This window comes from Pinus tabuliformis, chromosome 2_1 (assembly GCF_031772625.1).
Source record: "Pinus tabuliformis cultivar Carrire ecotype Pingquan chromosome 2_1, CPIR1, whole genome shotgun sequence".
NCBI lineage: Eukaryota > Viridiplantae > Streptophyta > Pinopsida > Pinales > Pinaceae > Pinus > Pinus tabuliformis.
In genome coordinates this window covers 954,599,130-954,625,389 of record NC_142299.1, presented here as the reverse complement: position 1 = coordinate 954,625,389, position 26,260 = coordinate 954,599,130, and the positions used below count along the sequence as shown (strand labels likewise).

The 26,260-nt window shown below is 40.2% G+C and overlaps 1 protein-coding gene across 2 annotated transcripts in view; it reads right to left on the bottom strand.

The window, feature by feature from the left end:
* The window catches only part of LOC149203812 (actin-related protein 2), a 240,248-nt gene that overhangs the window by 54,940 nt on the left and 159,048 nt on the right, over window positions 1–26,260 (bottom strand). The window lies entirely within an intron of this gene.

Sequence of the window (26,260 nt, the reverse complement as noted above, 5' to 3'; positions counted from 1 at the left end):
ACAACGATCAGACACTTGAAAGGCTGAATCATTCACTTGGCGACTCCTTTCACTGAAGAATCCAGCAACCTATGCTTCATGGTGACTTCACTGCAGGAAGATCAGTAGCTGTGAGATTTTCATGATGGACCTAATCGCAAGAAGATATGCTCCCTTGAGCCGAGATCACATTCCAGGTTTTCCGAATAAAATTCCAAAGGTAGATTGGTCAAGGAATCTGCCCACATTTAACGCTGATGGTAAGAAGGATGCTGCTTTACATTTGATTAGATTTCATATGCATGTTCGCAAGTTAAAGATCAATTTTCCTGAGGACTGTTTGATGAAAATGTTTATGGCTACTCTGGAAGATGAAGCCCGATTCTGGTATGAAAGTTTGCCATCTGCTTCAATTTATTGTTTAAGGGATTTTCATACCGTGTTCTTTGAAAAGTATAAGGACTCTTATCCATCATTGAATTTAGTTCAAGACTGTTGCAAGCATGCCTATAGTTTTATTGAAAACCTTGAGAAGTTTTATGAAGATGATAATTTCATGGATGAAGAGATCATGGAGGCTTTGTATGAGAATCCATTTCAGCAGCACATAGAAATCTTAGAGGATACTTGTCAAGATCAGCAGGTTGAAGATGGCCATATGGCTGTAATTGATGAAAGAGAAGAGCTTGTTTCAGATCTGCCCACAGAAGACAGCAGCATGCAAGTAAGTCCAGTGTTGATTGCAGAATGTGATAATGTTAGGACAATTACTTCAGAACAACATTTAGATTATGATGACCAGGAATATCTTGTGCCAAAGCCCATCAAAGAAAGCTCTACTGTTGAGATCATAGACAGAGTTTTGGATTCAGATGTTCATGAACAGCAAGGTGAGATCTTTGTGCAAGTAAGTGATGAATCTCCTTTCAATAACTCAGTAATAAATGATAGTTTGAATGCCTTGTCATATGAAGATAATTATTGTTTAAGCAGAAGAAAACAAAAGGCATTGTCTCCTTTGTCTGAAGAGGAGATAGATCAGCTTTTGAAAGGTCATGCTACAACCCAAGCTACAGCAGATTTGCAATGCACACATAGTCAGGAAAGTGTTGGGGAAACTCCTTCCTCTGTTGAAGAAGATGATTGTCTTGTAGATCAGCAAATAGATAATGTTTTCCTTCACAAAGATGATACTCCGGCTGTCATATCATTTGAAGATGATATACCATATTGTCAGACTACAGAAGATCATAGCATACAAGATTACCTTTCAGATTCCTCATATGTCTCATGTTTTGAAATGTTATTTCAAGAGGAGATTTTCTCACCTACTTGTTCAGAAGCACATGATGAAGGTAGATCAGAATTTGAAGCAAAGGAAACCTTGTTCTTTCAGCAGGAGGTGGCAATGGCAAATCTTCATGTTTTTCAAGATCCAATGGCAGATTTGTTACAGTCAACAGTGAAAGTGATTATTGATGTGTTCAGTGATGAAGGAGATCACGGTCAGCTATGTTTTTGGATGCCCAGGGATAGGTTTGTAATGTTGACCAGAAGATCTGATAAGAAGAATCAATCAAGAAGGCATCTGCTTGATTGGTTGCATTGGCATTTTGATATAGTTTGATGGTATTTTGTCTTGTAAGAAACACAGGTGGTTGTCATCATGATTTCAAATCTTGATGGACTGCTGCCCTTCATAAGCTTTGTAAGTTCTTGTTTTAGTTAAGTCAGTCATGAGTCATTTGTGTTTGGTCTGTTGAGTGAGTTTTTCAAGTTATTTCAGTTTGTCATCGAGTCGGTTTGAGTCAAGCTTCAGTTAAGTTTCAGTCAGTTTTCAGTCAAGTTTTCATTCAATAAATGTGTCCAAGTTTTGTGTGAAAGGTGTAAATAATGACTCCATCGCCCAATGAATAAAGCACTGGTCTGCTCTCCCAGAGGTCTAAGGTTCTTGGCACCTCCAAGGAGCTACCATCCCCATTGGAGCCAATGTTAGTGTCAGTCTTTCCAGCCTTCCTACAGTGATCAAATGTGCTCTTACAAAGTGATTTTGAAGTGTCAAGGTCAAATTTTGTCATTTCAGTGAGTCTTCAAGCAAAATTTGGTCACTAGGCATTAGGCCTAAGGTTTGCCCAAATGTCAGTCTATGTCATCATTCAGCTGAGTATATCATCATTCAGAGGGTTGTCATCATCATGTCAGTGTCTAATGGGTCATTTGATACCTTGTTCATGCTTCAGTTGCGCCCAGGCAAGGTCATTCCCCTCTCTTAGGGTTTTGAAGGCAGTTTCTCTTGGGCGGACAAATCATCGGCAAAACTTGTTTCCTGATGTTCATACACCTTCCCCTACCCTTCACCTACCTTATCAAACACTTCCCAACACTCAGATCCCCCAAATTCCTCATTTTTGCACAAACCCTAGTTTCTAGCTACAACCTGGCAATTTTCTAGGTTGGGCCTGTGTTTCGTCCTTTTCGACCCCTTCCCCTCACTCAATCTCTGAGATTCCACTTTCCCCTGCTTCCTAACATCCCTCCCCACTCCCAAAAATTTCCCCAAGAATTTAGAAGCCCTCTATCCCCTTCATTTCGCTCCATTTCGACAAAATCCCTTATTTCACACATCGGGACAAGTTTCACTCAAAAGCTGTTTCTGAGCAATCAAAGATGAATTTTGCAAAACTGAGAGAGGTTTTTGTCCACAACATGCCAAGGAAGAAAAACCTCTTTCACTTTTTACACAGGTGTCATGGTTTGAGAGAAATGTCAAAAGTACCGGCGAGAACGAAGGTGCTCCAAGGACGGTTGGCCAAAGCACAAAAACGAAGGAAAACGCCCGATCCACTCCAAACTTTGGCCAAAGCCTCTTTGACTGAGCATGGTACTTGATTGGGGACTCCCAGCCCAAATTTCAAGAAATTTGGAGAAAATTTTGTCATTTTGCAAATTTTTGGTAAAATTACAGGTTTTTCCCGTGGAATGGTCTCACCCCGGTGAGACCATTTTGGAGGACTGCTCGGAATTTTGAAAACTTGGCATTTTTGGAAAGGGCATGCAAAGAGAAAAATTACCAATACTTGGGAGAAGCCTGATTTTGAGATTTGAACCTCCAAAAGCTCAAAATACATCAAAAAAATGACTTTCTGCGCACTTTTTGAGTTGCAGAAAGTGACCTTGGGAGAAATGGTTTTTGAGGGGGCAAAACAACTCCAAATTCAGAAATTCCACTTGGGATGGAAAGTAGACAAACCAAGCTTTCCAATGAGCCATCTTGCACCTGATTTGGATCAGTGGAACCCACTCAAAAGTACCTGCAAAGGGGCGCGACCATTTGAACAGGGGGCGCGACCATTCGAGCCAGCTTTGCCAGAATTGACCTTTTTTGTCAAAAAACACTGTTTTGACTATGGTTGACTATTTTTACTTGTAGATGATGGATAAATGTAATATTTTCATGGCACTTTGATAGATTTTATCTCTCTTTACCCTTCTAGAAGCTTCCTTGATGTAAAAAGCAATGTTCCACCAAGGTTCCGGGACGAGGGGGCGAGGGAGCGAGGGGGCGCGGGAGCGGCCTATGCAAAAGCTCCCTACCGTTTTTTAGGAAACGTGGGGAAGCGTCAGGGTCTTAAAAATTTATAAATATAAAATATAATTTATTAATTGAGTCCACTATGACAATTTGGGTTGAATTGAAAAGCTGCAAAGCATGATCATTGATATGAATTCCTGGAGCAAGAAAGCAATGAATTTGAAAATTTGCACAATCCTTCTTAGAAGAAAACTTAAACAAAGAGAGAACTGTCCTTCTTAGAAGAAAACTTAAACATAGAGAGAACTCAGAACTATAGTGGATTATGTATAATGATTTTGAGAAACTGGACTTCTAAGTTCTTGACATATTAGTTAGGCAGGGCGTAGATTTTCAACTGATAATATTAATATATGAATAGCCTATTTGGCAATGCTTCCATAGGACTAGCCCATAGGTCTGATATACCTTCACAATTCTGTTTTATATACTGCTAACCTAGAGAAAAAGTCTAAAAGAAATCATTTTTGGAACTTGGACTAAACGGAACTTGGATGCTTTTTCCACAGGTAAAGACCATAGGCCTAATATAGTAATAGGTTGATTGTCTATTGTTTATTCAGTTCCCAGGTAACCATTGCGACAGCCATAACCTTGTGCCATAGATTTTTCCATCGGCAATCTCATGCAAAAAATGATAGACACGTAAGTGGAAGCTACTTTCCTCTTTTCATGTTGTTAGACTGCTTAGTTAGTTTCCATTTTACAGATCCTGCTGGTTTCTTTCTTTGAGTGAATGTTTATTTTGAACCCTTTAAGTTCTCATGGGATCAAAATTAGATGTCAAGGCAGAATTTTGAGAAATCATATAGGAAAGTAGTTGGGTGGCTGGTGGAATATTAACATTTTGTATTTTAATCAGGTCTTATTATATCAACAATATTATATTTCAGTCAGGTCTCATCAACACAACGCATGGTAGTCAAGGAGGCAGTCTTTTAAGTTTTTACAAGTCGGATTTTTCACCCATACTTGTGGTTAATTGGTTCCTGGAAACAAAATAGTCAGATCCACTTTTCAGAACATGTGACAATAGGCTCTTTTCCTAAACCTACTATCACCATGAACGGGGAGAGCCCATATTGAACCGATTCAAGGTCTTGGTTTTCCTAGCTTGCACTTTCAACTAATTGTATTAATTCACTGACTTTTTTTAGGTAATTTACCTTTTGTATACAATTCCTAATACAATCAATAATGATGCAGGCACTGTTTATTAAAATCTGAACAGTGAAATCCAACGCTGTGAGTGGAGTGCTCAGCGAACTTGCAAAGGCTGTGAGTGTGTTGTTCATGGTTCAAGGTGCCATTTTTATAACATGAAACAACGATTTCCAAAACCCTAAACGTTAATTAACTCTTAATTAAAGATTAAGTTCAGCATTTAGTTAATTAAAATGGTTTTTAATGCATTAAAGGTGTGCCACGTCCCCCCTCGTCCCCCCACGTCCCCTCTCGTCCCCCCACGCCCCCCCACGTCCCCTCACGTCCCCCCACGCCCCCTCACGTCCCCCCACGTCCCCCTTTTTGGAAACGCCCCCTCAAGGAAGGGAAACGTTTCCCTGGCACGTCCCCTCGAGTTTCCTCCATTTTGGGAGCGTGGGGAAACGTCCCCTACTCGTCCCCAAGTCCCCGGAGCGCGGGGGTGCGAGGAAACTAGACTCCTAGGGAGGGGGGCGAGTCCCCATGGAACACTGGTAAAAAGTGAATAATTAATGCATGAATCAGTTAGCTAAGTAATAGAGGCAAGTTGATGGACTGCCTATTATCTAGTGCTTAATTTAGAATTAGTTCAAACTGCCCCTAGGAAGCTGAGCTCGACCCCTAGAGGTGGGGAAAGGAGTTAGATGGTCTAGATGGTCTATATTATGCTCTCTCCTTCTCATTTTCAGGGTTGGACTCTTGTGGGAGAAGCATTATTGTATATTGTACATCTATTACTGCAATTTAAGGAAAAGGAAGGCCAGGGTTTTGCAGACATCATTGTGGATTCTTGTGGATTGTTGTGTTGATGGTGTGTTCTCTACATGTTATTGTAAGTGTGTTTATGTGTTCCATCTCTTTCTTTGCTGCTAATTGAACAGATGAAGTGATAAAGTTTGAATTCATGCATGCCATGCTCAGCTTTTAATTCTGTTCAATATCTATGTTTTCCACTGTTTAAAGAGGATTCAAAGTCCTTGTTTGCCCTCTTTAACCTCCTCTCTTTCTTCCCTGATCACTCATCCAAGCCAAAGGCATCAGCACAAGTTCCTACCTTGCCCCAAAGAACCCCCTGCAAAAACTGAGCCCAATCCCCGCACCCTGAATTGCACTCCCTCCAATTGCCACCAAAAACCCCAAAAATCATTAAATCCAACCCCCCTATCAATTTACTAGCCTAAAATCTTTATTCTTAATTGGTCAGCCTAATCATATTGAAAGATCTATCAAATCTGACCCGAGAGAGCCTTCTCATACCTCGTAGGGCTAGCTACGAGGTGAAATGGTTTGATGTAGCCTTGAGAGTTTGTCTATCTCAGCCTAGGTGAATTCCAAGCGCTAACACAAGGAATGAAAACTAGGTAAATTTACATCAAGGGTAAATGATGATTAGAAACCAATGTAATTAAATCACAAATAAAACTTGGAATAAGGAGGATCATAGGAAGAATTAAAATAGAGTACCTTAAAAACTCTACCCTTCCCATTTTGGAAAATACTAGGAAGATTATGTGGTTTAATTAGGAAAAAGGGGAAAGACAAACATAATCGTAAGGATAAAGATTAATCCTAAACTAATTTAAACCTAATTAAGAAAAGGGGAAGGTGAATTAAAATGAAAATAATAAATTAAATTTAGAGAATGTAGAAAAGTTCCATGTGTCAACAACCAACATAAGAATATCCATCTAGGAGATAACCTGAGTTAAATTATGGAGTAGATTAGGGATAAAATCTTGACTCATTAATTGACTTCAAGTAATGAACACAAATTAAGGATTAAAAGGGGGGAATAAAGAGACAACTAGGAGAAGAAATAGGAATCTTGTTGAGGTGAGGAAAATATTAGTTTTAAATAAAAATTTAAGTAAATAATTTTGGGAGACCCTTGATGTGAGAATGACACATGGGTGGGTGAATAATCAAGCTATTGAATTATAAAAAAATAATTAATTATGCATGACATGACAAGTGTCACCTATGAGGACTCCTATAAAAGAAGGGGCAAGCCATGGAAGAAGGGACTTTTGGGAACCCTATTGTTAAATGGATGAGATGTTGTGAGAGCAGTGATTACGAAGCTATAGTGAGTTTGGTGAGGTAGAGGATTTAGAGAGGGGACTCTTGAGCCAAGGTGTGCTCTCCTCTACTAGCTAGTGCTTGTCTCCATTGTACAACCCCATTGCAGCTCGGGGGTCTGCGGGGAAGAAGAGTACCCAAGGAGTAGGCTGGGAGGTTAACCGGTGGGTCTTCGCATTCGGTTCAAGTGCGTCATCATTCACTCGCGGAGCTGACCAGCTACAAGGGAATACCAGCAACAGCAGAGCAATTGGAGTCTCGCCTTCTGGTGAACGGTACATATGTATTTCATTACTATTGATCTTAGTTAAAGGTATGAAATGTTATGATATGTTTCCTGAAATGAGTGGCAGGAATGTGTGTGCTAAATAAATTTGAATTTCAATGCGTTTATTTTCTGGTTGTATTTGATGTTAAAAAAAATTAAAAAAAAAAAGTATATAGTCTGGAGAGTTATGGTCCTCACACTTGGTATCGGAGCACACGTTGAACCCTTGAGGCCTATGGGCCCATGCATGCATAACTAGTTTTGTTTGCTATGTGGGTATTTCTCTAAAATCAATTTACTCAAGTTTCAAAAAAAAAAAAAAATATGCAATTTAGGAACATTTTTAAGAGCTCTATATTGTATTATGATCCAAATTCATGGACGGAAATGGAGTGGATTATGTCACAGATCAGAAATAGAGACATCAAGCCAATAACCTCAGAAATCTGGGTCTCAAGTGCTTTCGAGCCTTTAGAGTTTCCGAATAAGTCTATAGTTGTTAGGTAACTTACGCATTTCTCTTTTCCATGACTCCATCCAAAAGAGTACCTACTATCCGCATCCTCGAGATCTTTCTTTGCCTCCTCCAGAAGAGCTGCTAGACTGTGGGAGAGCTCTAACAGATTTTTCCGGAGGACAGGATATTTGGGTACATGAGAGATAGCAATGATACCCAATCCACTTGGTCCAAATCCAGTCTCCAGCTTTTCGGAAGAATCGTTAGTTTTTCCAGTAGATCGGAGTAAGGGATTGTAACAACTTTGTTTGTTGGAACATGGGCTTCTTCAACGCTAGCCCTAGGTTGCCCTGTTTTTCCAGCTTTGACGAGCAAAAATTGGGGGCAAAATCTTTTCAGCTTTGCATTTGTATTCGTAATTGCGGACAGGGAGGAAAAGGGACATGAAATTTGCTGAGGAAAATGTTTCACTCAGTCCATAATTGACAATGCAGTTCAATTGGGAGGATGGAGGAGGATGGCTGCCGACCATTTCCCTACCTATCATTCCCATGCAAATTTCCGCTTCGCAAGAATCTCGGAATCGCGTTGCGTTACGTTACCGTGAACTTCCACAGAATCTTTGGCTCTCGATCGAAAAAGGTATAGATTAGGAATCAATTTGATTGCTGGCATATTTTAAATCTAGTTCTTCCCACGAAAAGTGACGACAGAGAGTTTGCCTTATCGAACCATCTGGCATAGGTTTTGGCATGAGGGTATAGGCGTAAGTGAATGAACTTCTGCCCGCAAGAGTGGACTTCACGCGCTATCTCCTTGAACCTATTTAACTGTGTTTGCATCATGCCCTTCTCTTTGTATAAAGTCGAAACCATGACTTTAAATTCAGTGACAATGTCTTTCCTTCCTGGTTAGGAATGTAGTTGTCAATCAAACTCTATTCTTCTCATACTGAAACAAATCTGACTCTTGTACAACTTCTTCTAGCCTAATCTCAAGATCATTTCTTTCTGCCATACAGTCTTGTAATATGGTCTCCAGCTCGGTTATCCTGGCATCAACATTGGCGGCCAATCTCTGTGCAACATCAGCTGATTCAACTTTCAAGCACATTCCCTTCGCTCACCTGAGAAGACTCTCTCTTTCTGCCTGCAGTGACTCCATCCTGCTCTGATATCGTTCTACCTCAACTTTGAAATGTTGAAGGTGTTCATTCAACAAAATATAGGGTCTTCATGATAAAACATGTTTCTCATCCTTTACAATTTCCTGCATAAGTTCTAGCTGCTTTAAAATTTTCAGCTTATCTTCATGTGCTTCTTGTAGCTCTGACAGCCTGCTTGCTGCTAACATCTGTCCCCCGTATCATTTTTATTTCCTAGATGTAGCACTGGTATAGATGTTCCAGGTATTGCATCTCTCTGTGTTTTCAAGCTTATCAGCTTGCGCCTTCTTTCTTCAAGCTCTGCTGGTTAGCAGCGTAGTGCGTAAGCTGTTGTTGACATGGCTGGTTTAAGATTGCAGAGCTGCTAACCAGCCACTAGCTGTTGACAGTTTTTAGCTCTTTCCCATCAATCGTGTGCAGTCTTTCCCCTGAGGAAGGGATAGACTGTTAATAATCCGGGAAGTTCTCTTAATTAGAAAAACGCAGATCTAACATAAAACCTTCATAACGGTGTTGAACGCTGTTAATCAATAGATATTATATATATCGCTACCGCAGGTCTGGTTCTGCCAGCTAAATACGTTCACACCTGGAGATTCAGTATGCGCCCAAGTTTATGTTTTAACTATTGCAATGCAATATCACACCAACTCGGTATACGCTCCCTTCAATCTGCGCTGATATGGTGTCAATCATCGATTCTCCCAAATCGCTATTTTCAAAATATAACACTATGGATAGTCACCAGATCTGGTTGTCCAATATCGAATCCACCATTTAACTCGATATGCCACAATAATTTGGCGTTTTCTATGCTTCAAAGCGAAACTGCCGGAGTTGCTAATCGCAAAACTATCTGTTACCACAGCTCTGTTGAGTTCTCAACTGCAGTTGGAATCGCCTTATTAACATTACCACTGACAATTGACAATATCCAGAACTTGATGCGAGATTTCAGGAATCGGCAAATTCCATAATTCGGTGTTGTCCCTAATAATCCGCGCAGTCTCTTGGACTCGGAGAAGTTTGAGAAGGTAAAGACAAGTCTCGAGGCTTTCATTTTAAGGCTTATAAGAGCTCGGCTCTACCCCAGTGCTGTGGCTCTGTTAAAGCAATTTGCTCTTCAACATACTACTCCCAAGGAATTTTTGGTCACTATGACTCATGATAACCAGGTTGAAGTAGCAGAACAATGGGCTGTTTACATGGGGAAGGACACGATTTGCTCCCTTGTACAGCATTTAATCAATAAGAAAATGTTCAAGAAGGCATATAAGATGGTACAAAAGTATAAATTGAAGCCAGAGTTTCCAGGTGTTTATTATCAGTATAAGAAAAGCTCACTGAGGAAGCTTGCAGGGAAAGGATGTTGGGAACTTGCGGAGTCAATGGCTAATGATGATCGTCAGCTTGTTGAATGCCTGGTGATTAGAAAACAAATACAGCTCCCTGCATTTAAATTTCTATTTTTCTTTGTCATCTCAATCCAATCTAAAAATATAAGGATCTTATTAATCAGTTCATTGTGTCTTCTGATCACTGTTGCACCCAAAACTGCATCTCTGTTTCTTTTACATTTTTCTGAAAAATATGCTTCTCATAAAAGTGATGCCCTGCAAGTCCAACTTTCTTCTTCAAACAGTAACAATGGCTCACTCGTTGATTTTGTAGCCAACTCTGTAGCTGTTAACACCTCCTGCTTTCATGTTTCATGATTCGTCGAGTCTCTTAAGATGGTGGGAGATCAGTGGTTCTGAAAAAGATGAACATGGTTCAAATAATTATTGTTTACATTGGTACAGAGGAAAATTTAAAATGTTAGAATCTTCTCCTCAAAAGTAATTACACGAGACTTTGTAGTACCTCGAATTGATCTCCCACTGGCAAAGACAGGCTCCATATTCTAGCAGTTAATTAGCATGCATCAAATGACATCAAATTATCCCAAAGAGAACTGACTTTTAGCTGAATAAATTATTCAAAAAAAAAAAAAAAAAAAATGTATACAGTCTGGATATGGGTTTTTTTTAGCATCACTTCTCACAGTCCTCTCTCGGGATTGCCTCCAACTTTATGGTGCCTTTTCTAGAGTCGGCAGATGAAATTTCTATGAGGGCCTCTAAGATCTTTGCTGGAACTTTAGCTTCTCTAAGATTGAGGCTGAAATGCGTGTTTCTGGATGTTCCCATGCCTGATTTTGATACCCTCCTTATAAGTTTTCCCACTACACGTGGTTGTTTCTAATAACATCTCCAATGAAGCTCCATCAAATTATAACATGTCTTTGTTAGTGGAAACTCTTCTTCCTTTGCATTTATAATTTTTCAATGATATAAGTGATTAAATGCACATCTATAACCTAAAACCCAATTCGTACCTCATCTATGATAGTAATTTTCCTTCTCTTAAGTTTCCTCCATCAAAGTTGCTAAGCAAGGTGTCCAATTCTCTTTTAGCTTCATATCTATATTATTTTTATTATTAAGTTTATGCTCTTGTGAGCACTTATCCCCACAATATCAACAACTAACTTCCCTTTTTCACAAGGCTTCCAAATTGTAATTATTCTCTTCTTAGATATATGGTTTAGTTAAGTTTCCATTTTGGAAAAAAAAAAACCTGATCAAATTTTTGGAATGGAAATCTTTTGAACTTAACTTGCATAGCTCTTGCCCTATGTCAAGCCTTTCCATAGATTTAATACCATGCATTTTTAACGTGTTCTAGATGTGTGGCTTTATTCATTTACATAGGAATGGATTAATTGTTATTTTGATAACCCAAGTACGCATGTCACTAATGCTTCCCTTTCACGCATGAATTCATCTATGTCGCCTATGTGGTTATGCTTCCAGTAAAACTTTGCTGTGGGTTTCTTATCCTGGTTATCAATGTTGGTTCTAGTGATGAAATTTGCAACTTAGTTATTACATTTTGTCTAACAATGTCGTTTGGTCAGAGAAGCCTTTGTGGATCTATCCACTTTTTACCTTCGCTTCTTCTGTCACAGTGTGATTGCTTTTCCACTACATCAATGGGCTTCTTTTGTGATAGTGTTTGAGGCGATCCGAACCTGTGATCTGTATCTTTGGTTATATTTCAAGAGTGAAAAACTTTCGTTTTAACTTAGTTCTGTTATAGCAGAAGAGAGTTTGCAAAAGAGACTAGGGATATCCAAATTGTTGACAGAAGAAGAAGAAGAACGGGATACGACAATGCAGATAGTGGTGCTCAAGTCTAGACTTGCTGCCAATGCTGCATCCATGCCTGCTCTTTTAGAAAGGATGAAAGTATGCATAGAGAAGATAAACAAGCTTGATCAGTATAACGACAACATTGACTATGTTTTCACAAGGAAGCTGACTCATTACGGATGAATGCACTACTGATTGGTAATTATACTTTTCATTTTACAAAGATTGCCCCATATGTTACTGTTGTTCAATTCTACACTCTGAGGTACTGCTGATAATTGTAATATGAAGCCATAACAATGTGGTTATGCATGTCCAGATAGTACATGATCTAGTAATGATTGTGTCTAGGAAAATGAATTAGAGGACAAACGCCCTCAAAGTAAGCTTAACAGGTCGATTTACCAACTAGGCAAAGTAGAGCAATGGGTTAATATTATAAAATGATTGAATTCTGCTTATACCGGGTAATTGACATCGATTTTCGCATTGTGTAGCTGTTTAATGAAAGGCTGGCTAAATGGATATCAGAGAACAACACATTAGCAATAGTGAGATGGGAGAGCGTAAGCATCCATATATGGAGGAAATAAGAGGAATCTTTAGGACTGGTGGATGAGTCGGATTGGAATTTGCTAAAGATGTTAGATATTAGGTTAGAGCTCTAGAAAAACATCAATCAATCATGTCTTGATGGTAGAACAACCATGCTATATAACATAAACAATTGATAATATATGGTACTAAAGAGTCAATGTTCAATTATTTTCACATAATTTATCCCATCATTCCAAAATCAAAGATGAACCACTAAAGATAAAGATATATAAAGCGATCATCCCTAATGGCAACTTATGCTAATGTGGATATGTGAAGATCCATATATATATATGTATCCTAAATTAGTATTTCTTTATAATTCTTTATATAACATTTTTGAGATTATATTTGTATATTAAATTCTTCTTTCATATTTTTCTATAAATATCAACTAAATAAACCTAATAATAATAATAATAATTAAATAAATATAATAAATAATAATAATAATTAAAAAAATATCTTCCTAAATAATATGCATAAAGGTTATTCATAATATGCATGAGGGTCATTCACAATAAATGTCATTTATATTTTTGTCTTTATATCATGGAGGAAATTTATCATGGACTTTTATGCTCCATTGGTATCAAAGATAGTTTGAAATATTGAACTTGTCATTTCTACCATACTTGTCACTGTGATCACACAAAAATATTCTTTTCCATATTGTTAGTTGATTTTTATATACTATTTTCATTCGCTATTGTTTAAAAAAAATGCATAGTTTAATTGTTTATATTTTGGTTTCTTTCATGAGGATCTAGTGATGCAATTTTTGGCAAGATTGTGATTTTTGGTTACTTCAATGCATTTTTGAATGCATAAATGGATTTATTACCTTGAAAAAACCCTTGGGGTTGCTCAATCTATACATACTATAACTTGTAATTCCAACAAATTCCTATTGGATTTCAAGCAAAATTGATTGCAAAAGAGCAAAAAAAAATTAGAAGAATTAGGCTTGACATTTAAAAAAAAATTATGTTGCCAAGTTCTCTATGTAATTGTCGTGCATTGGAATTGTTGTATCACTCTGCAACGCATACACCAACATCATTCCATGTTTGTACAATAGATGTGATTTCTATGTCATATAGTTGCCATATCATATTGTTGTCCATTCGTCACAACACATAGTTGCAGCTCAACCTTGTGTTGCCATTTTTGTATCATTATATGAGCAATTTGAATATTTAGAAAAAAAAAATGTTTATGCTTTGTTAAGAAAATTGAGGAACGACAAAACCATACAATTAAGTATGGAAGACCTCATTCACTCAACTACCAATAATTAAACTACAAAATTTAAGATTTCTTCTCCAAAGGCCAATTTAGAATGGACAAATTAGAGACATGCAAGTGGTAGATACTCAATACAAACATATCATTGATTGATTAGAATCATGATAAGTTGAAGAGAAAATCAAAGCCAAGAATCATGAAAACTAGAGAAAAATAAAAGTGATCTAAAATCACTCATATTAGAGCTTTTATAAAAAATAGAACTCAAGAATCACAACAAAACAAAGAAATATATAATTGATTTAAAGGAACACATATAAAAACTTTCATCTAGTGTTAATTCTCTACATACAACCACTCCACAACCAAGTTATTCAAATGCATCTATTGTGACTAGTTCAAAGTACTGATTGTAGTTCCTAACAAAATTGAAGATTTAGAAGATGGTAAACAAAGGTGGATTACGTCATAGGTGAAATATCAACAATAATTAACACAATTATTATTGACCATTACAAATATTGAAGTTCAAGCTTAAGGTGGGTAGTTCCTCCTAGGAAAAAGGCATAGGCATCCCCTATGAATTTGAGTTAATACAAAATTATTGCTATCTTAATTGCATGATTGAATGAATAAAACTAGAGGGATTTCTCCTAAATTAGTCGATTTGTCATTGGAAGGAAGGTGGGTGTTATTAATTGTTGCTTTAATTAGTTGTGATTTTGATTATGATGATTTTGTTGGAAAAGTTTATGTATGATGCTTCCTTTAACTATTAATTTTAATAATATCTATAATGTATGTTTTGTACATTTATACAACAAGTGGGTTGCAATGTTCCCCAGATATAGTCCTTCAGTTATAACGGAATTCGTGTTATAGATACCTTGGGAAAATTTTAAACTGCCCACCAAAAGGTTGGCAAGAGTTTCAGGAAGGATTCCTAAGATTATGTGTCGCCGTTTCTCCTTTATGTTCTAAGGACTTCGGGACGAAGTCCATTGTTAAGAGGGGGTGTATGTAGTGCCCACTCTGTTTCCTGACCCTAATACGACATTATCTTAGACACTTGTTCCTCGAGGACCTCAGATTGAGGATCTGGACCCATGACACTATTATTAGCGATTGAGATATTCATGGTTGTGATGTTTATGAATGCTTTCCATCGATATTATGGTAGCATGAATGGTTATGTATCTTATCTATCAGTATTCTGATGATTGCAATATTAATAGTTAAGTTGGTCTCTATTTGAAATTATGATGAGGGTAGTAAAGAATATGTATGCGCTCTACTAAAAGCATAATGAGGATAAATTTTATGGATAGGTATATTTCTACGATGTTACGATGTTGATAGCTTAATGAATATGTATGTCTCCATTGATGATTATTGATGATAGCCATGAGGGATGTGTCCCCTATGTTACCTACTTCCTTTAGTTCAGACTTACAATGGACAATGATGTGAATGACCAGGAATTGTTAATGATGTTATTGACTAACATTGAGAAACCGTGTTACTGATGATTATTGAGTATGGCAGGGAACCATCAGAGGCACTCGCATATGACGAGTTGATGACACCTGGTTTGACGAAAATTCATATTATTTTATCTTTGAAAGTCTAAGTCGATCTTAGAATCTGCCATATATGTTTAACTATATTCTGATGATATATTAATGGTTGCAGGCACAGATTAGTTGCTTGACCAAATGACTCACATATGGGTGATGGGGTTGTACAAGTGGATGGAAACTACATGGGAGGGGTGGGACAGAGTCCCTGATCCCACCCACTAGCACTCCCGCCGTGACTTGGGTTGGAAGGGTTGAAGCACCTTCGCCTTGAAGATCACGATGCCATGAGGGCAGGTTCCAAAGTTGGGCCGCTCATGAGGACTTTACCGGGGGGCGCGCATCAAGGCGGATTCCTTGATCCCCGACACCATTAATCTCACTATAGCAGGCAACATAAGAGATGATAGTGGTCTATGACGTTGCACTATATTTTCCCCTCGTAATCACTGGATGTTTGAAGGGCAAGAGGTGTGGCACCCTTGGAACTTCAGGGGAATTTCTTGAAGGGCACGACCAACTTGGCACCCTTAGCATCACAAATAAACTATTAGGTGTGGCACCCTTGGAACTTCTAGGGAAGTTCTTGAAGGGCACAACCAAACTGGCACCCTTGACATCACAAATAAGCTATTAGGTGTGGCACCCTTGGAACTTCTAGGGAAGTTCTTGAAGGGCACAACCAAAGCTTGGCATCCTTGGAATCATTAAAAATAAATAATAATAAATAAATATAAGCAAGGAATGAAAACTAGGTAAATTTACATCAAGGGTAAATGATGATTAGAAACCAATGTAATTAAATCAAAAATAAAACTTGGAATAAGGAGGATCATAGGAAGAACTAAAATAGAGTACCTTAAAAACTCTACCCTTCCCATTTTGGAAAATACTAGGAAGATTATGTGGTTTAATTAGGAAAAAAGGGAAAAACAAACATAATGGTAAGGATAAAGATTAATCCTAAACTAATTTAAACCTAATTAAGAAAAGGGGAAGGTGAATTAAAATGAGAATAATAAATTAAATTTAGAGAATGTAGAAAAGTTCCATGTGTCAACAACCAACATAAGAATATACATCTAGGAGATAACCTGAGTTAAATTAGGGAGTAGATTGGGGATAAAATCTTGACTCATTAATTGACTTCAAGTAATGAACACAAATTAAGGATTAAAAGGGGGGAATAAAGAGACAACTAGGAGAAGAAATAGGAATCTTGTTGAGGTGAGGAAAATATTAGTTTTAAATAAAAATTTAAGTAAATAATTTTGGGAGACCCTTGATGTGAGAATGACACATGGGTGGGTGAATAATCAAGCTATTGAATTATAAAAAAATAATTAATTATGCATGACATGACAAGTGTCACCTATGAGGACTCCTATAAAAGAAGGGGCAAGCCATGGAAGAAGGGACTTTTGGGAACCGTATTGTTGGATGGATGAGATGTTGTGAGAGCAGTGATTACGAAGCTATAGTGAGTTTGGTGAGGTAGAGGATTTAGAGAGGGGACTCTTGAGCCAAGGTGTGCTCTCCTCTACTAGCTAGTGCTTGTCTCCATTGTACAAACCCATTGCAGCTCGGGGGTCCGTGGGGAAGAAGAGTACCCAAGGAGTAGGCTGGGAGGTTAACCGGTGGGTCTTCGCATTCGGTTCAAGTGCGTCATCATTCACTCGCGGAGGTGACCAGCTACAAGGGAATACCAGCAACAGCAGAGCAAGTGGAGTATCGCCTTCTGGTGAACGGTACATATGTATTTCATTACTATTGATCTTAGTTAAAGGTATGAAATGTTATGATATGTTTCCTGAAATGAGTGGCAGGAATGTGTGTGCTAAATAAATTTGAATTTCAATGCGTTTCTTTTCTGGTTGTATTTGATGTTCAAAAAAAAAAAAGTATATAGTCTGGAGAGTTATGGTCCTCACAATTGTTAGATCTAGGAATTTTCACAGAGAGCAGTGTGAGTTGTAGCACCCAGGGCCAGCGCATAAGCTTCTCACTAGGCACACGAGGGAATTTGTTGGTCAGTTCATGGAGCGATTATTTGCTAGGAGAGATACGGGGAAATTTGGGGAAGATTATCACGGCTATTTGGGAGTGTTTGGAGGGTTCTTTCTGGAGTTACAGGCAAGTCATACCTTTCAGCAATTGGAGCAGGATGTGGCTCTTGGAAAGCCGAATTTCTGGGGTTAAAACTAGGCCTAACCCTTTATGGGTTTATTAAGGAGAGGCCAAGATTAATTTTGGCAGAGTTTTCTGGGCAATTTGAGGGATCAAACAGGGGTCCCAACTCAGCCAGCAACTAAAGAAGGTAGAGGAATTTGGGTCGAAATTCCGAGGTCAACGTTTGGCCAGTTCCTTCATGGGTTATTCTAGGTATTTGGTGGAAAGCCCGAGGTTAATTTCTCATAATTCTCTGAGCACCAGAGGTGGGGTTTCCAACAGCGCCTTTGCAGCAGACAACACAATTTCACAAGGGCAATGCAGGGCATCATTGTAGTAGCTATTTCTGCCATCTGGGCTTAACATATTATCACCTAGGCTTGATCACGCTTGCCATTAAGGCATCTCTTCCACATTATTGTACTTTGCTCCTAGACTATAATAAAATGGCTCAGCTGATGGTTATTTCTGGACATTCTATGGGTGTGCACTGAATGTTTCAATTTCTTAGTGTTGTTTCTATTGTTTGTTTTGTTTATCATTGTTTTTCCTAGTTTGGAACAATACAGTGGTATCAGAGCCTTGATCTTGGCCCAGCTGTGGTTAGCCAACAAGAGCATTGGAGATTTGGGTATGAGTGCCCAGTGGCGAGTGAAACTGGAGACAAACCCATGGCTCAAGGTAAATCTAATATGCAGAAATTCTGGGGTGGAATTCGTTGGGACGATAGAGGTTGGCCCAGTTGAGAAGGGTGATAGACCAAACCGATCCTCACCCTTGCAACAAAGACACTAGAAGTGAGCAGGTCGTGTGGGTGCAGCGATCTACATCATGTGCGGAAATTTGAAAGAATCAGGGCACCAAATCTCCTGAAAAGGAGCAGGCAGAGCAGGGATAGTTAGAGGGTGAGACCAGGGGATGCTTTTGTTGGTGGAGACCTGGCTTTAGATATTAGGAGCTTGAGGAGGAGGTTGAGCATGATGTTGAGAGCCCACAAGATGGTGAGGAGCACATCGTGTTGATTTGGGGAAGCATCGGATGTGCTATAGCCCTAAAATTTGGTGGAGAGGCTAAAGCACATGAGATCTCCAAGACCCAGAAATGGTTTGGCCAAATTCTACCCAGTTAAGGAGATATTAAAATAATTAATAATGGAGTTCCTAAGTCTAAACTTAGGAAAAATAAAATATTAATGGGTATTAATATAAAACTGAGTTAGAAGGTTCTAAAGGACATGGATCAAGCCAAATCTAATCTTAGCAGTTGATTAGAGATGTAGTCTCAGTTGTTGAAGACTCAATAGAAAAAGTATAAGAGGAGGCTTGAGGGTCAGTTGGAGATACACCAGAGTGATCAGTCATTCGATTTTCTAAAGCAGGGTTTGCTAAGAGAAATCGAATCAGTGATCAGAGTTGCAACGAGGGGCAGTGAGTACGAGGCAAAGAGGCAGAGATAGTGACGGAAGACCAATGCAAAGGCAGAGAGGTAGACGCAGAGCCAGAGGGATCCACGCAGAGGCCAACAGTGACTGCGCAGAGGCCAGAAGGGCTTGTGTCATCCACGCAGAGGCTACAGAAGTGACACAGAGGGCCGAAGAGGCTGCACAGAGCCTCATAGGGCTGACGCAGAGGGTTTTAGGATGACGCAGAGGCTGGGAGGGCTAACACAATGCTTCAGATTGTGCTAGAGAGGGTTTTGTGGGGCAAACTTTCAAAATATCTGCTTCCGAAGAGAGGTATTACTGCCGATTTTTTATCTCTGTTAGGTGAGCCAGTTTGGCACCCAGTGTACTCAAGAAAAGCCGCTTAATAATAAAAACCCTTAGACTTGCTAAATCTGTTTTCCCAAGTTGCGTTTTTCTAGGGACGATTGTCCAAAAATAACGGTGTCCCTTGTGTGTTTGTCTATTTCTTTCAGTTGTTGATCTGTAGATGGTTGAAACTGTATTGTGTTTATTTCAGTGTTTATACAGCTACATAACTTGTCAGTAATTAAACAGGTAGGAAAAATAAACCAGAGAATACAGATAAAATTTCTAACGGGTAATACTTAGAAATTTCAACATGGTATCAAAGCATTGCAGATCACAGGAGAGCTGAAGGCGCTAGCTGAATCAGAGAATTTGCAGCAGAAATAGTTGTCCCAATTCAAAGAAGTTCTTCCTAGGTAGAAAGCAGCAGAGAAGGGTTGACGCAGAGGGCCTGCATCATCAGCTTGAGCCAAAGAGAGGCAGTGCAGAGGCAGAAAAAGGCAGAAGAGGCTCACGAAGAGCCACGCAGAGACTAGGAGGGCTGAAACAGTTGGCCAAGGGAGCAAATCAGCGTTCCCGAGATTGCGAAGAGCCTAGAGGCTCAGTCCTTCAGTTGTTGGGGCATAGGAAGTTGTCGGCAAATTGCAGGGAGTGAAGCTTGTGGGGTGTTGTTGTTGTCGAGACAGAACAGTACCTAATGGGGCAAAACCAAGGTAGAGGAAGTTGCTACCTAGGTGAATTTCCAGCCAAGGAATCTAGATCAGTATTGCAGGAGCATGCGAGATCGGAGAGGTGTGACTCGACAGTTGGCAGGCGGATTTCCAGGAGGGAAATCGAGACTCAGAGGGAGTCTAGAGAGAACTTCCAGGAGGGAAGTAAAGACTCAGAGGAGTCAAAAAGAAGAGCAGTGAGATGGCCATGAATGGACTAAGGGATCAGGACAGGTTGGACGAGGCATCCAACTTTTTCAACTAGAAGGCCAGGATCTTATCTATTCTAGATAGACATCACATCAAGGCCTTCGCCTTGAGAACCGTGGCTATCCCAGTCGACCCAGTTGACAATGAAAAGTATGAGGATGTGATGGCCAAGGCAAAATGCATAATCCTTGATGGGGTCAAGGATCATGTGGTCCAGCATATTGCCAAGAAGGAGACGGCAAAGGAAATGTGAGATACCTTGAAGACAATGTATCAAGGCACTTTCGTGCAGAGGAAGATGCTACTGGAGAATCAGTTGCGGTTGTACCAAATGCAGAAAGCAGAGCAGATAGATCACTCACTTCCTCGGCAGGTTGCAGGAGATTCGGGACCAAATGACTTCCATAGGAGCCACACCAGATCAAGAGTTGATAGTGAGGACCGCCCTGAATGCAGTCTTCGAGGAGTGGGAGACGTTCGTCCAAAGCATTTTGGGCAGATCAAATCTTCCAGGATGGGAAGATTTGTGGGCAGCTCTTCGCCAAGAAGAGATCAAATGGCTGACCAAGATGGGGAGTAGCAGTAAAGGAGCCTGGGTCAAGAAAGAGGAGGAAGAGGATTCAGATCTGGCATCTGTGGGGAAGCAAGAGAAGAGGAAGAAAACGGACCTCTCCAAGATAAATTGCTTCAACTGTGGGGAACTGGGCATTATGCGAACCAATGTCTGAGGAATAAGAATAAGGGAGAGGCATCTGACTCCAAGGCAACGCCAGCGAAGTCATAAAAGGAAGTAGAGGATGATGACGATTGATGAGTGCCCATGTACATCTAGAGAAGAGGTGGGGAGACATCGAGCTGTAGTCAGAAAGACTACAGGCGGTGAGGGGCGGGATCCTTGAGGTACCCAAACTCTTGGATCATACCTGGCTATGGGAGCCCCGAAGTGAGAGTAGTAGGATGACGGATGTTGGTAGAAACAGATGCAGATGAAGCGGCAAAGAGTGCTAGAAGTGCAGTAGTCCCAGGCAGCACAGAGAGGTTTGTAGCAGTGCAAGAGGCACATAGAAGGTTGCAGCAGTGCAAGATGGAACAAAGAGGTTTGCAGCGGTGTGAGAGGCACAGAGTTGTTACAGCAGCGCAGAGGCAGTAGAGGCAGCACAGTATAGCGGCAGAGAGAGCTTCAACATCGGGAAGGTTTCTAGCCTGACAAGGATGTCAGTAGTTAAGTGGAACAGTTACTTTTTAGTAACTGAGTTGCAGTGCACTGGCAGTAGAAGTAGCACGATGCAGCATGATGAGAGAGAACTACAATGCAGGTGCAGAGTTGGGAGAAAGGACCAGTAGCAGCATGGATGTAGAGGGAGCTGTCGTACAAATGTAACAGTGGCAGTGGCAGAGCCATGAACCATGAGCAGTAGTTCAGGATGCAGTAGTGCAAAGGATGTTGGGCGGGGAGGCCTAGCATCAGCACAGGTACTGATGTCGTTTAATCAGGATGATGCTTACTGGTGGAGTATTACTAGAGCACAATCCTCCTTAAGAGGGAGCGTTGATTTCGAGTAGCATTGGATGTGCTCTAGCCATGAAAATTGGTGGAGAGGCTAAAGCACGCGAGATCTCCGAGACCTAGAAATGCTTTGGGCAAATTCTACTTGGTTAAGGAGATATTAAAATAATTAATATTTTTAAAATATTAATGGGTATTAAATTTTAATATAAAACTGGGTTAGAAGGTTCTAAAGGACATGGATCAAGCCAAATCTAATCTTAGCCATTGATTAGAGATGTAATCTCGGCCATTGAAGACTCAACAAAAGAAGTATAAGAGGAGGCTTGAGGGTCTGTTTGAGATACACGAGAGTGATCAGTCATTCAATTTTCTAGAGCGGGGTTTGCTAAGAGAAATCGAATCAGTGATCAAAGTTGCGGCAAGGGGCAGTGAGTACGAGGCAGAGAGGCAAAGATAGTGTCGGAAGACCAACGCAGAGGCAGAGACGCAGGCACAGAGCCAGAGGGAGCCACGTAGAGGCTAGTAGTGACTGAGCAGAGGCCAGAAGGGCTTGCGTCATCCACACAAAGGTTACAGAAGTGATGCAAAGGGCCAGAGAGGTTGTACAGAGCCTCAGAGGGCTGACGCAGAGGCTAGGAGGGCTGACGCAATGCTTCAGATTGTGCTGGAGAGGGTTTCTTGGGGCAAACTTTCAGAATATCTGCTTCCGAAGAGAGGTATTACTGCCAGATTTTTTATCTCTGTCAGGTGAGCCAGTTTGGCACCCGACATACTCAAGAAAAGCTGCTTAATAATAAAAACCCACAGAATTGTTGCACTGATTTTCCCAAGTTGGGTTTTTCACGGACGATTGTCCAAAAATAACAATGCCCCTTGTGTGTTTGTCTATTTCTTTCAGTTGTTGATCTACAACTGGTTGAGACGATATTGTGTTTATTTCATTGTTTATATGGTTAAATAAGCTGTTAGTAATTAAATAAGTAGGTGAAATAAACCAGAGAATACAAATAAAATTTCTAAAGGGTAATACTTAGAAATTTCAACACATCAATCTACCTGGTGTGGCGGAGGAGTTACCATTATTCGAGACCTCTTTGATAGCCCCAGTTGACACCTTGGTGGAGAGGATAGAGCCTACACACATAGAGCCATCCGCTGAGGAGGGGCCACCCATGGATGAGATGTTGATAGTTGTTGAGGTACCCAGAGTTGTGATTGAGTTTGCAAGTGATAGATACACACAACAGTTTCATCAGTTCCAGGCCGACGTTCTGGCATTGAGAGAGAAGGCCACGGCAGTACGAGAGGCCATTCTACAGCAAAACGAGGAGCTGGAGGGCATGAGAGTGGTTTGTGTCAAGTCAGCGGCCAAACTGACTCGCGTTGGGGAACCATTGGATTCCCTAATGGTACAACTAGAGTGCACTTTAGAGCATCAGAGCAACCCTCTTCAGACATACATAGATAGGTCTTGGAATGTCAACAGTTTACCTTTGCACCTTGGAGAGAGAGAGGCAGAGCCACCTCGACATATTTTATGTGCTGACCAAACTGAAGAGATGAGGCAACATGAGTGGTGTAGTGTGCAGCATTCGCGGGATGGAGGGCTTGTCTTGCGTATGAGAGTTCGCACATTCAATCCTTCTCTTGTGGTTGGATGGCAAGAGATTCTAAGTTGGTACTGGGTGGAGTGGACTATGGAGATGGTAGTGGACGAACATGAAGCTCAGTAGGAACTTTCAAGCATTGGGGATACCGGAAGCCCAGACTGGCATTGGGATCCAAGTGGGACTACCTATCATTACCCGAATATGCCAGTTGATTGTGATTGTGGTGGTGTAGTTGGCCTAGCAGTTGAGCACACGCATTCGCTAGGGGAGTCTCGGTTAACACCAATGGCCAACTAGTCTATGGACAGACTCCCTAGGTCGTTTTGGTATGATGGTTGTGCATGGGATCACAGGATGACTAGCATACTCTAGTAGGAGTTTGTCAAAGGAGGTGGCATTGGCAGGCCACCAGATAGTGCCTTGTACAGAGTTGGGGATTCCTCAGACTTGCATAGGGAACGGAGGTCACAGAGGAGCAGAGCAGTAGTGACATCACTCCTACCTAGGGAGGTAACACTATTACATGATCAAAGGCCTAAATTTGCAAGAGAATCCCCATATGAAGTCTCGATTTTCCCTTGACTAACAAGCTTGGTTCACTTAGATGCACTAATGATTAATTGTACCTAATGGTGAAGATATATAATTGGACATTATGTGTGATTGGAAGGTGGTTTTCATCATGAGTTGGGCAACTTAATTGGGGCCCAAGTCCACTAGAGGAGCATATGAAACCCCACAAGTGAAGCGTTGAGAGCCATGGGACTCCTACTTGTAGAGCATCACTCTATTCCATGGGCACCTACAACACCCCCAGCAATTTGTTGTTTGCCCCACATTATTCATGAGATGATGCACTTGGCCCAATGTGCCCCAATCGGCTTAATAGTGATCACATGGTTTGGCAGTTGATCTGAGGCCCGAATGAGGTTTGTCTCACCCCTTGAGACATGGGAGGACTAGCACCATCCTCTGAACCCTCAAGTCAGAGCAGAATTAGGCTATTTTATCACCAAGAGATCCATGAGACCCATTTTATACCACAAACACAAAATTGGGGTCCACATGATGATTTGCATAGAGATCTAGGCGCTAACCCCTCGAGGATGATTATTGGAGCCCTCTTCACTCAACTTGGGACCAAGAGAGCTCAACGCATGCCTCCAAGAGGCTAATGCATGGATGATGTCATCATTTTGACCCTCTTGTGGGTGTTTTCTTATGTTATAACATTGGCTATGAGGTTGGCTTGTAACCTCAATTAGTTTTTGCCCATCATTTAACAACTAAGAGGGGCTTTAGGCTAAAATTAGACTTGATTGGACATGTATAAATATGAGAGACCTCATTTAGTCTCTCATCATCATCATACCTAGAATTTGACTTCTTGAAAATAAAACACAATTGCTTCTTTTGGCTATTGGAGATATTTTGGATGCATTTCGATATTTGGAAGCTATTTTTGATTGTCTTTGGAGCTACTTCTTTGGATAATGGATGGATATACTACATGTTGTCTTGTAAGTGCTTATTGTTGAAGATTTTCTATCTTGAAATTGTCTAATGTATGGAATTGTTGCTTCTAGGTTATGCTATTTTGTGCCCTAATTGTTGAAAATTAATTTTGAAAGGCTATCTAGTTGAGTATTGCATATGTTATTCATTGTACAACATATAATGGATGTTCCTAGTGGAGTAAATCTTTAATCTCTCAATCAAACTCCATTTTATTTTGAAGTGGATAAATGCTAAATGTTGATACCTCGGGTGTCAAATTTTAGCCTCCTTAAAAAGGATTTAGCTTATCTATCTCATCCTTGACTCCATATGCCTAAAGGACAAGGCACTAGTCCAAGTCATTGGTGATCAATCCTAAATTTTCTCCATAATTTTCTCTCCTAAAATTGGTCCTTTTAAGGCTAGGGCGAAAATCTAGGGCTTGTAACGAAATTTTAGGGAGGAGGCTTTTTGGTGATTTGAGAGCCTAAACATCAAGCTTAGGGTCTAGGCTACCTATTCTCCAAGTTTGGTGGGCATCCACTCAAATTTCATCCATAAAATCTCTTGCCCTAGGTGTTGCTCCAAGAGGGAAACCCTAGTTCTTTTTCCCTCAACTTGAGGACTTCCTTGAAGGTTGTATGAGCTTAGTACTTGTTGAAGTATATCATAAGAAGTCTTTTCTCCCGAGCCTTGACCTTGTGAATACCTATCACCATCGAAAATCTCAAAACCCTAGGTCTTGAGCCTCCTTTTCTAGGGCTTTTCTTTGAGAATGTTTTGCTTCTTTGAAGCCTTCAACCATTATTGAATCTCTCTCTTGAATGAGCTCTAGCTAGATCATTGTGTGCCTTATAACCTAGCATATCTATTTTAAGTGGTCTTCTTTCTACTAAGACTCCTCCCATCGGTGAAAGTCCGTAAAGAGCAGGGGAACTTGGCTGTAGTGACAATGGGCCATTATCCCATTGTTAGCACTTAGACTAGCTCTTTGTCTTGTAGGGTTTCCCTCTCCAAGGCCTACTAGATTTTGTGGCAACAAAGCCTATAGAGCATGTCTTATGGATGACAAGGAATCATCCCCCAACACGTTAGCCTATAACTATTGTTAAAACATCTCTTGTGCAGGTGTGGAAAACGACATCATTTGACATTAGGACCCTTCCTTTTCCGACCTCTTCTAATGGAATTTCTTTCATTTCATGCTTTAGAGATGACAAACAAGTTAACTCTAGACTTGTTGAATGCTTGCATTTCTCAAATATGCATCCTCTCCTTCCATGTGATGGGAGGTGAAAAAACATAACTAACTCTCCTCTCCTCCTATCAAGTCTGCATATTTTGAAGATGTTATTACATGCACTTGAAGGCTGTGAGTAAAGATATATAGTTTTTTATACTGTGATTGAAACCCTGAAATCTCACTCTGTTTTAACCTTTTCTAA